This window comes from Ailuropoda melanoleuca, chromosome 10 (genome assembly GCF_002007445.2).
Source record: "Ailuropoda melanoleuca isolate Jingjing chromosome 10, ASM200744v2, whole genome shotgun sequence".
Classification (NCBI taxonomy): Eukaryota; Metazoa; Chordata; class Mammalia; order Carnivora; family Ursidae; genus Ailuropoda; species Ailuropoda melanoleuca.
The window spans coordinates 94,853,656-94,863,982 of record NC_048227.1 but is presented as its reverse complement, the minus strand read 5'-3'; positions in this window follow the sequence as shown (position 1 = coordinate 94,863,982).

Genomic DNA, 10,327 nt, shown 5'->3' with positions numbered 1-10,327 from the left:
TATCGGCCACCTCTGGCCTGGTTTCCTGCCATTCTTCTGCCAGGATCCTATGCTCTAGGAACCCTGAACTCATGCCTCCTGCCTGCCGGCCTTCGTTCTCCTGGTTTGTCCTGCTCAGGATGCCCTTCTCCTTCTTCTTTTTTAAGATTTTATTTATTTATTTGTCAGAGAGAGAGAGAGAGAGAGCACAGGCAGGGAGAGTGGCAGAGGGAGAGGGAGAAGCAGACTCCCCGTTGAGCAGGGAGCCCAACGCAGTACTCCATCCCAGGACCCTGGGATCATGACTTGAGCCGAAGGCAGATGCTTAACCGACTGAGCCACCCAGGTGCCCCTTCGGAATGCCCTTCCACCTGCCTCATCTGGGTATTGGCCATCTCTCTCATCTTTCAAGTCCTGTGTCAGCAGGTGGGACAAGCCCTTTGTGGGGGGGTCATTCTGTGCATTGTTACTTCCTTGCTAAGGGATACCAGGCAGATCACTTCACTTTTCTGAGTCTGTTTTATCATTGGTGAACCAGCTTTAAAAATAATTACCAGGGGCGCCTGGGTGGCACAGCGGTTAAGCGTCTGCCTTCAGCTCAGGGCGTGATCCCACCTATGGGATCGAGCCCCACATCAGGCTCCTCTGCTATGAGCCTGCTTCTTCCTCTCCCACTCCCCTTGCTTGTGTTCCCTCCCTCACTGGCTGTCTCTATCTCTGTCGAATAAATAAACAAAATCTTTAAAAAAAAAATTAAAAAAATAAAAATAAAAATAATTACCAAATAGGTCTGAGGACTTTAAAAAAATGCTTATTAAAACATTCTCAGCTTAATGTTCTCTTTCTTGACATGGGTGGTTACACAGGCATTTGCTGTTGAGAATTCATTGACCTGTATATTTATGTTTGTGCACTTTTCTGTGTGTTGACATCAATGAAAAAATTAAAAATAACTAGTCCAGCTTAATAGGGTCTTATAAATATTATAAACGTTGGTTGTCTTGTCCCCTCTTCTTTTCCTGTCGGAGGGCAGATGACCAGAGCTGGGTTGGATGACCAATGCAGGAATGATGGATTGAGATTCACAAGAGCCTAGATGTGTTCCAGGAGGACCAAGGGCATAGTTAAAGTGTAATAGGAGCCAGTACACAGAAGGTCCAAAAGGAAACAGTACAGTAACGTGCAGAAGGTGTGCTGTAAGAAGATCGTTGTGAAAGAGCGGAGATTTCAGCTGACTGCAAATTTGATTTTTCTCAACAGTCTAGCTTGGCCGCTAAGCTCTATGGCCATCACAAAACAAACAAGCAAACATAAACCAAACCCAACCAGAACAAAAGAGAAATCTCAACACAACTTTAGGTTTCAATAGATGTGCAATACTCAGATCCCAGGACATAAATGAACCCACTGATTGCCGAATCTGTCAGACCACATCAGTATTGTGTGCATTCGGTCTTGGAAGCCACTTCGGATGGGTCTAGACCAGTGACCGGGTACCAAGTTCAGTGGCTAGGATCCTAAGAGGGGCTTAAAACCATGTCATAGGAGGAGCTGGAGAATTAAGCTTTAAGAAAATATTTGGAGGGTAGGGTGCCTGGGTGGTGCAGTCGTTAAGCATCTGCCTTCAGCTCAGGGCGTGATCCCAGCGTTCTGGGATCGAGCCCCACATCAGGCTTCCTCCGCTGGGAGCCTGCTCCTTCCTCTCCCACTCCCCCTGCTTGTGTTCCCTCTCTCGCTGGCTGTCTCTATCTCTGTCAAATGAATAAATAAAATCTTAAAAAAAAAAAAAGAAAATATTTGGAGGGTAACTGGGAGGGCTTCGTATATAGGAAAGGATTTTGTGAAAAGTTAGAAGTATTCTATGTAGCTTCGTAAGGGAAAACTGGACTCAATAGGTGGAAAAATCAAGATTTTGGATCCTATTAAGGAAGGAGGTAGCTCATGACCACGATTATCTTGAAAATAGAATGGATTTCCTGCCTGTCATGGGCAGTATTTAAGCAGAAGCTCTATGGTTATGCGTTACAGTCATCGTAGATTATATTTCTATTTTGGGTGGGATGGACTTGTATGCCTCTGTTATGGGTTGAATTGTGTCCCCCCCCCAAAAGTTGTGCTGAAGTCCTAACTCCTGGTCTCCGGAATGTGATTTTTTTTGGAAATAGGGTCTTTGCAGCTGTATCCGCATGAAGAGGAGGTCATTAGGGTGAAACATCATCCAATATGACTGCTATCCTTGTAAGAAGGGACCAGAGACAAACAAGGAGGACGTCACGTGGAGACACAGGCCCACGGAAGGAAGCCAGGCCTGGGAAACCAAGACAGAGATCAGAGGGCAGCCACCCTGAGCCAAGGAATGCCAAGCACGGCAGGCACCATCCAGAAGCCTGAGAAAGAGCATGACTCTGCCGCTGCCTTGCTCTCAATCTTTCAGGCTTCAGAACTGGAAGAGAAGAAAATCCTATGGTTTTAAGTCACCTAGTTTGTGGTCCTTGTGACAACACCCTGAAAATCCATTCAAAGCCTCTGAATCCTTACTAATCAGAGAGCAACAACACAGGGAGGCTGGCTTTGCAGGACATACCTGCGGCTCCCTGCACCCCCGGTGCCCCTCCCCCGGGGGGGGACAGCCCTATTCCCTGACCCTCTCGTCCAGGGTGCCTCCCCAACAGTGCCATGGCTGCTGAAGCCCTGGGAGATCCTACAACATGTTTCTCCTTCCCCTTCCGGTACTGCTTTCGGGCCTGGGACAGCCCTGGGCTCAGAGTTTGGAAGCTCTGTGAGGCCAGGGTCAAGGGCGGGGGTCTCTCTTGCTTACAGTAAGAATCAATAGACTTTGGGAACCCTGGCCCAGAATATATGGAAAACGGCACTGGGAGTTGCAAATAACTCACCTAGAAATGAACTTTTGGAACACGGCCGTTTGTGAGTTCAGGGACAGCCTATGTTTGACGCTCAGGCCCAGTTTCTAGATAAGGTGGTAACACTGCAGCAGACTGAAACCTTCAACAGTCCAGAAACATGCTGAAAGAGCTCATAAAGCAACTCATTTTTCCTCCCACTGAAACTCAGGAATGTCCTTTGAGGACTTCTGCTGAGACATGTGAATGATTTGCTTTTTAAAAACCCGTAAATCAGGGCCTCCATGTGATTCCCGCACAAGCCCGACGGATCATGTGCAGACCTTGTCAGGGTGCCTGATTCTCCTCGTGGTGAAGCAAACAGGGCCCCTGTAGACCGAGCCCCTGATCCGGAAAGGGAGGGTTAGGAGAAGTCCTCCTCCCCCCCACCCCAGGACAGCAAGTATAACTTGGGCCTCCCTCTGACCTCCTTAAAGAGACAGCAGGGGCTAGAGTGCTGGAGTCCCTACAACCCACTGTGGCCTTGACCTAGTGCGAGCTCCTGCCTGCCGGTCTCCTGGCGCCCAGCCTCACAGCTCAGCGTCATCCCTCTGCATCGTGGGCTCCCACATAAGCTTGCACTTGAAAAGACAGCCCATTGCTGACGTATGTAGATGTGTGTGTACCAATTTGAAAACCACGCCTCGTGGTCTGGAAGAACATTACAGCGGGTTGAATAGGGGTCCCCCAGAAGACGTGCCCTTGCCTTCACCCCTGCAGCTTGTAATGTGACTTTATTTGGAAAGAGGGTTCTTGGCAGATGTAATTAAGAATCTCAAGGGGACGCCTGGGTGGCTTAGTCGCTTAAGCATCTGCCTTTGGCTCAGGTCATGATCTCAGGGTCCTGGAATCGATTCCCGCATTGGGCTCCTTGCTCAGTGGGGGTCTGCTTCTCCCTCTGCCTGTCGCTCCCCTTGCTTGTGCCCTCTTTCTCTCTCTCTCTGACAAATAAATAAATAAAATCTTAAAGAAAAATAAAAGACTCTTGAGCTGAAATCATCCTGGATCATCTGGTGGGCCCTAAATCCAATAACAAGTGTCCTTGTAACAGAGGAGAAGATGCAGACTCTGAGAGAAGGGGAGAAAGCCACACGAAGACAGACGCAGTGATGTGAGGTCCGTAGCCAGCAGCCAAGGAGTGCCTGATCCCCAGAGGCTGGAGAAGGCAAGGAATGGATTCTGTTCTAGAGCCTTCAGAGGGAGTGTGGCCCTGCTGAGCCCGTGATTTCAGACTTCTGGCCTCCAAAACTGAGGTAGTAAGCTTCTGCCGCTCTAAGCCTCCAAGTGTGTGGCAGTTTGTTGCAGTGGCTGCTGGAAGCTAGTGGAACCATCACGAGGACCGGGACACCTTCCGGGTACACCAGTGTCTGTGCCGTGTTAAAATAAATATTATAAATCAACTTCTGGGAGTCTCTCCTGAAATACATAAGAAAACATGGAAAAATTTAAATATGTTCATCAGAGTGCAGCTCGGGGAAAGTTGGAAACAATCTGAATGTCTCCCCATAGGGAATCAGTTAAATAAATTATGGGGCAGCCATTTAGAGAATCCCATGTAGCCATTAAAATAACATTACAGAAATGTAGCTACTGATGTGGAAAGATACTGCCAATTGACTTGTAGAAAAATACATTATGGTATGATCTCATTTAAAAAATACATAAGTCTATATATTATGTATGAATACATAGAAAAATCTAGAATGGAATGTCAACAGTGGTTTTCTTGAGAGAGTGGGTGTTTTAGTTTCTTTTGCTTTTCTCGGTTGTCTGTAATTGAGGTGTAATTTATAATAATAGTGCAAAGTATTTGTAACAACAACAACAACAACAAAAGCAATGAAAGGCATTTATTTCATCTGGAGGAAACAAAACCCCTGAAACTCGTCATCAGCCACACAGTGGGAAATGTTATCTTTCCGTGGAGGATTTAGGAAAACGGGCATGGGAAGAGGTCAATCCAGCACCAGGGGAGCCTTCACTCCTGGGAGGTCAGAATGATGCCGGGCCAGGAGCAAGCTAGGAAGCAGGGGAATGCTAACCTAGACAACTGCAGGACTTGTCAGAACCTTCTGCATGGTAACACATGGCAAATCTCCAAGAGTCACGTGGGATGACATTTTCCCTCCCACGTTATTTGATCACCGCCACAGGAACATCTGACAGTACTCCTGCTCTGAGGAACACAGTGGGGGAAAGTCTGGAATACCATTTGACAAAAAGCAGTTCAATTAAGTGAAAAACTACCCAGATACAAAATAGGGAAGAATGTTTCCAGTTTATATTGCTGAGAAGGACTGGCTGCTCCCCACGAGCCATAAATTGAACACAAGCAGCAGTGTCCTAAACACAATATTAAAAGTCTGGCAGATAAGAACCAGGAGCACGGAGCAGATCGGACCCTCCCGGCTTTTCGGGCTCCGCATTTTAGAATGGGAGTGAGGGTCCTGAGAATTCCAACGGTTGTGTAAGAGGCAGTTACACGACATGCAAGGGAGAGCCGAAAAGCACGCACATTATCTGTGTCCAAGAGTTAGTGTCCATAAAAGCGAGCTGCCAGCAAACATCCTCCTTGTGCCGACGGGTGGGGGGACAAGCAGCTCTTGCCAGAACGAGGGAAGCAATGCTCAGCTCAGCCTGGAGGAGGTGGCGTTCCCAGAGTGCCCTTTCCAGACCCTGTCCCCAGGTGGGGGGCCCTCACCCCGCTTTCTCTTTCCTGCCCACATTGACTAACAGTACTGCATGTGAACTAGTCTTTTTTCTTTCTTCCTTCCCCCCCCTTCATTCTTTTCTGCTCCCCCCAGAATGCACCCTGAAGAACCCAGAGATCCGAACTCTATTTGCAGCCCGACCCGGGCTGGCAGGGGGTGGGGGGTGCTCCCCAGCTTGCACAGGATGCAGGAGGCCCTGGACAGATGGCATGTGAGGGTACATCCTGCGTTGGGACAACACTCCTGGATGGTCACTTCCTGCCTGCCTGATGAAATGCCCCGTGCTCCCCGCAGAGTCCTGGCTCTGGTCACCCTTCTCCTTCCTGGTGTTCTTTCTCGGCTAGTTTGTTGCTTTCTCTTGGTACAAGACATTTGGTAGGACAGGCAGCCCCATGTGCCTTTGGGAAGCTGCTGTTGAGTTTTTTATGGCTCTTAGGTTCGGTTCTCTCCCACCCTCCAGGAGCGGACAGCCTTCTGCAGCCCCAGCCCCAGAACAAAGCTGCTTTCCCACTCCACCCCTCCCCGCTTGCTCAGCGCCTGTCAGTGCAGGAAAATGACCAGACACTGAGTGTGAGAGTCTCAATTAGGGTGACTCTGCATTACAAAAAAGTCCCCAAGCGATTTGCATGGAGAACACCCATAGCTGGCTTCCAGGCACTTGCTGGCCCCGCTGGACCCCTAGAGCTCCCCTCACACCTGCTCACGCCTGAATCTGCTTAGTTGATCATCTCCATAGTTCTCAACTGGGTCCTCTTCATGCTGCTGCAGCTGGGTGGATAAAGCCCACACCCTTAGTCTGGAGAACATACCCGGGATGCTCCTGGAATTGATTATCCTAGTTGGGATACTTCAGTGAGCGAAGGGGACACCATGAATAGTTATGCCGAGAGATAGGCATGCCGCCACCAGCTGGATGGACGCCTCCCTGTGTGGGGGCTCTCTGGGAGCTGGCCCCTCCTTACCTCCAACCTCCTCTGAAGACTTTCCTCCTGGGACCCCAGCCTGAACTCCTACTAAAGACCCCAGGCTCCTTGTGCTACTCGAAATTCCATCATATGCTTGGTTCTCTCTCAACTCCAGGGCACGCTGTTCTCCCTGCCATCATCACACAGCTCACGCCCATCCTTCTGGCCTCAACTGAGATATTACTTCCTTGTGAAGCCTCTCTTGATCACTTCCACCCCAACGGGGTGGAGTCATCCCTCCAGGGCTCCACACACCCCACTGTAGCAGTATTTTTTGTAATCACCTGTTTACTGGTGTATCTCTTCTCCCAGGAGCCTGGAAATGCCTTTAGGTTTTGTTGACTACATTTAGGGCCTAACGTGTCTACTAGAGGCCAAGACAATCACTCAACAAAAGTTTATCTCCGAAACAATGTATGCGACCCTGCTAGTGACTCCCCAAAGTTCATTCAGCAAATCCTGACCGAGCATGCACTAGCCTGGTGAGTGCTGGGCACAGAGATAAAGAGGAGACCGTCCTCACCCAGCTCTCTTTGCAGGGGGAACCATTCTTCTCAAAGGATCCTCGCTTCAAGGAGGATGTCCCCGCAGCATCTGAGTGACTTTGGACACCTTTCTAGTGTTAAGCATTTTTTCAAAAGGGCCACAATAGCAATAAAGACAAGACTTGGACAAGAGCTACGAGACCCAGCCGTTAATCATGGCGCCTCTGCTGCCCGACCGCCATTATGTCCCCGCCTGCTGCATTCTGGACAAGTTACTTAAGCTCCCTGTGCTTCAGTCTTTGCATCGGTGATATGGGATGAATAACTGTGCCTGGTACATAGTAAGTGCTCAGTAAATATTACTACCAACAGACAGTTTGGTCCAAGGGCTGCAGCTTTTACTGGGGACCTTCATGGCAGGTCACAAGCACGTGAAGGAGACCAGCAGTCTCGTCAGGAGCCTCTGTAGCACGGTGTATAGGCCAATCTCCTACCTCTGTTCAGCTGTTGTAGAGAAACATCCAGAGGGTCAGGGCCAGCTGGAAACAGCTTGAGGTTTGGACAACAGCCACTCTCAAGTTCTGTCCCAACCGGAGCAATCCTGGCAATCAACTGGGCACAAAGAAATTGAAACAAAGCAGGAGAGACCAGGCATCATGGGGAGACCAGCGTAGAGAGCACAGAGGACCCTCTTCATTTGAGATTTTCCAAAGATTAAAGGAAGCTGGTTTGGACATTTCTTTTGGGGGCCCCTGATGTTCCCTGTCACTCACTGCCAGTCAGTAGTTACTGATCAGCAGGATTTGTGCTCTATTTTCATACCAAGAACAAGAGTAATTTTCATAGTAGAAGCTCCATTTAGTGGATGAGCAAAGTAGAGAATACCATGTTTGAGTTGAGTTTGCCCAAATACCCCCATTTGCTGTTGCCTGAATTTCATTTCAGTGGGCTCTCTTCGGGGAGTGCAGGGATGGGGTCACCGGGTGATGGACGTTGGGGAGGGTATGTGTTGTAATGAGCACTGGCTATTGTATGAGGCTGATGAATCACAGACCTGTATCCCTGAAACAAATAAAACATTAAAAATAACGGACTTTGCTGGGGAGGTGCTTTCCAGCTGGCCAGGAACGTTCACCAAGTGCCAAGTGCCGGCTGGTGATCAAAGCAGATGAGCGATCCTGAGCGTCTGTGGAGTGTACCTCTCTGACTTGTAAAAGCCCTTCCTCGGGGGAGCTCTGCTTACCCGGGGCTGCTCCCCGACTCCCCTCCGCAGGAGCCGAACAGGCCGTCTTCAAGCCAATGTGGTCAGCCAGCTCGTCTCCTCCGGGTCATCTGGGTGCCGCTCTGCCAGGCCCTTTCCTGGGCTGTGCAGTCCGGCTCTGGACAAGGAGTCGGCTCTCCCAGCCCTCTTGCTGCTCCCCGACGGGGCGGAGAGACAGGAGGCTTGAACCCAACCACACAGGTGCTGCAGCCCTGGCTCGCTGGTCTTCTGGTCGCGTCCTGCTCTGAGTGACAGCTGGCGGCTGAGAGCTGCCTGCGGGAGAGGCTGGTGAGAAACCATGGAGATCCTGACCTGAGGGGTGTGGGACCCTGAGTGCGCGAGCCCGTGTGTGTGTGTGTGTGTGTGTGTGTGTGTGCGCGCGCGCGCGTCTGTGGCTGCATAGAACTCTTCTTGCCCCTGGCTGACACCCCTGTTTACCCTTCAGTCCAGATGTGCCTTCTTGGGGGAGACTTTCCTGCCCATCCAGGTCCGGGTTGGCTGCACTGCCTGATGCCCTCCTGGTCCCCTGCGCTCATGTGGTCTCAGGCCTGAGCGCACAGAGCTCTACTGGCGTCCTGAGATCCACGCAGCCGGATAAGGAGTGCCTGCTGCGGTCACCACTGTGTCCCTAGCCTAGCACAGGCCTGGCAGATGACGGCCATTCATCAAGCATCAGTTCTGTGAATCCAAGAAGGAAAGGAAGAGGGGTGGGGGAGGCGAAGGGGGAAGGAGCAGAGGAGGAGGGGGGAAGTGGGGGAGGGGAAGAGGAANGAGGCGGAGGGTGAGGGGAGGTGGGGGAGGAGAGGGGAAAAGGAGGAGGAGGCTGGGACAAGGACCGAAGATAAAGGATGAAACTTGAGACTCCATTTAATTTTGCCCAGGAGGCCTGAGATGGTGGAGACCCACCCTGGCTATCTAAAGAAAGTGTGTTGGGTTTGAAGAGCTAGGCCCTTATCCCAGTTTTCCTATCAATCCTCATTTGACTTTGGGCAATTTAATAGAATTCCTGAAGCTTCATTTTTTTCGGCTTTCCAATGAGCATAGTATCAGGAATTTACAGATGCGTGTTGGAGTTCAAATAAGATGTGGGTAATAACATGGCTATAAAAACTCAGTGTGTGTTACAAATTGCAAAACAATATTTTTGCATATAAGTTTATAATAAAGTGAATTTTACAAAAAAACCTCTCAAGTCAAACTGGTCGCTCAGGTTTAGAAGTTCCATCTGCCCCCTAAAGGGCCTGACCAAGTGCACTTTTCCTTGCCTTTGGCACTTGCTGCGTGGGTCACATGCAGGCCTGGTGTCTGAGATACCCAAGGCATTAAGAGTCCTGGTTGCTCTGTGGGAAGGGGGTGCAAGAAGAGGAGATGCCATGTTTCCCTTGACTTGACCTCTCAGCCAGAGACATGGGACAACACACTCTACTGGACCCCCTGAAGTCCTCTCCTGCAAGCACGTTTGGCATCCTGGTACAGAAATGATTTCACAGAAAGAAAAATATCAGCACAGATTCTAGGCTATCAACAACACACACAAAATTGGAACGAGAAGACCCTGATATCAATGGTGGAACGATATTCCGCCCCCACCGTCCTGTCCTTTCTTTCAAGGCTTTCCCTGACAAATCTCATTCCACTTCAATCCTTTCCCTGTCAATGGCTGACCTTGCCTCCCATGTCAGAGAGAAAACAGAGGCCAAAAAGCAGGGGCTTTCGCAGCTTCCTGCCACCCGCCATCCACCCCACCCACCACGAAGTGACTCGTCTCCACATTCACCCCTCCCACCCCCACTTCAGGAGCAGAGGTGCTGTCTTCTCTGTATGATGTTCTTTCTTCCACCGGTGTTTGGAATTTCCTCCTGTTGCCTGCAGAATTCTAGTCTATGAAAGAAACCTTTCCCCCTGTCTCTCGCCTCTCCTTCTCTACTACCAAGTGGACCCCGCACAGCGCTCTGGGAATTGCTCGGATTTTCTCTTTCCCTTTGGAGCCACATGTTCGTTCATTGCCTCTTGGTCTTGCATGTCT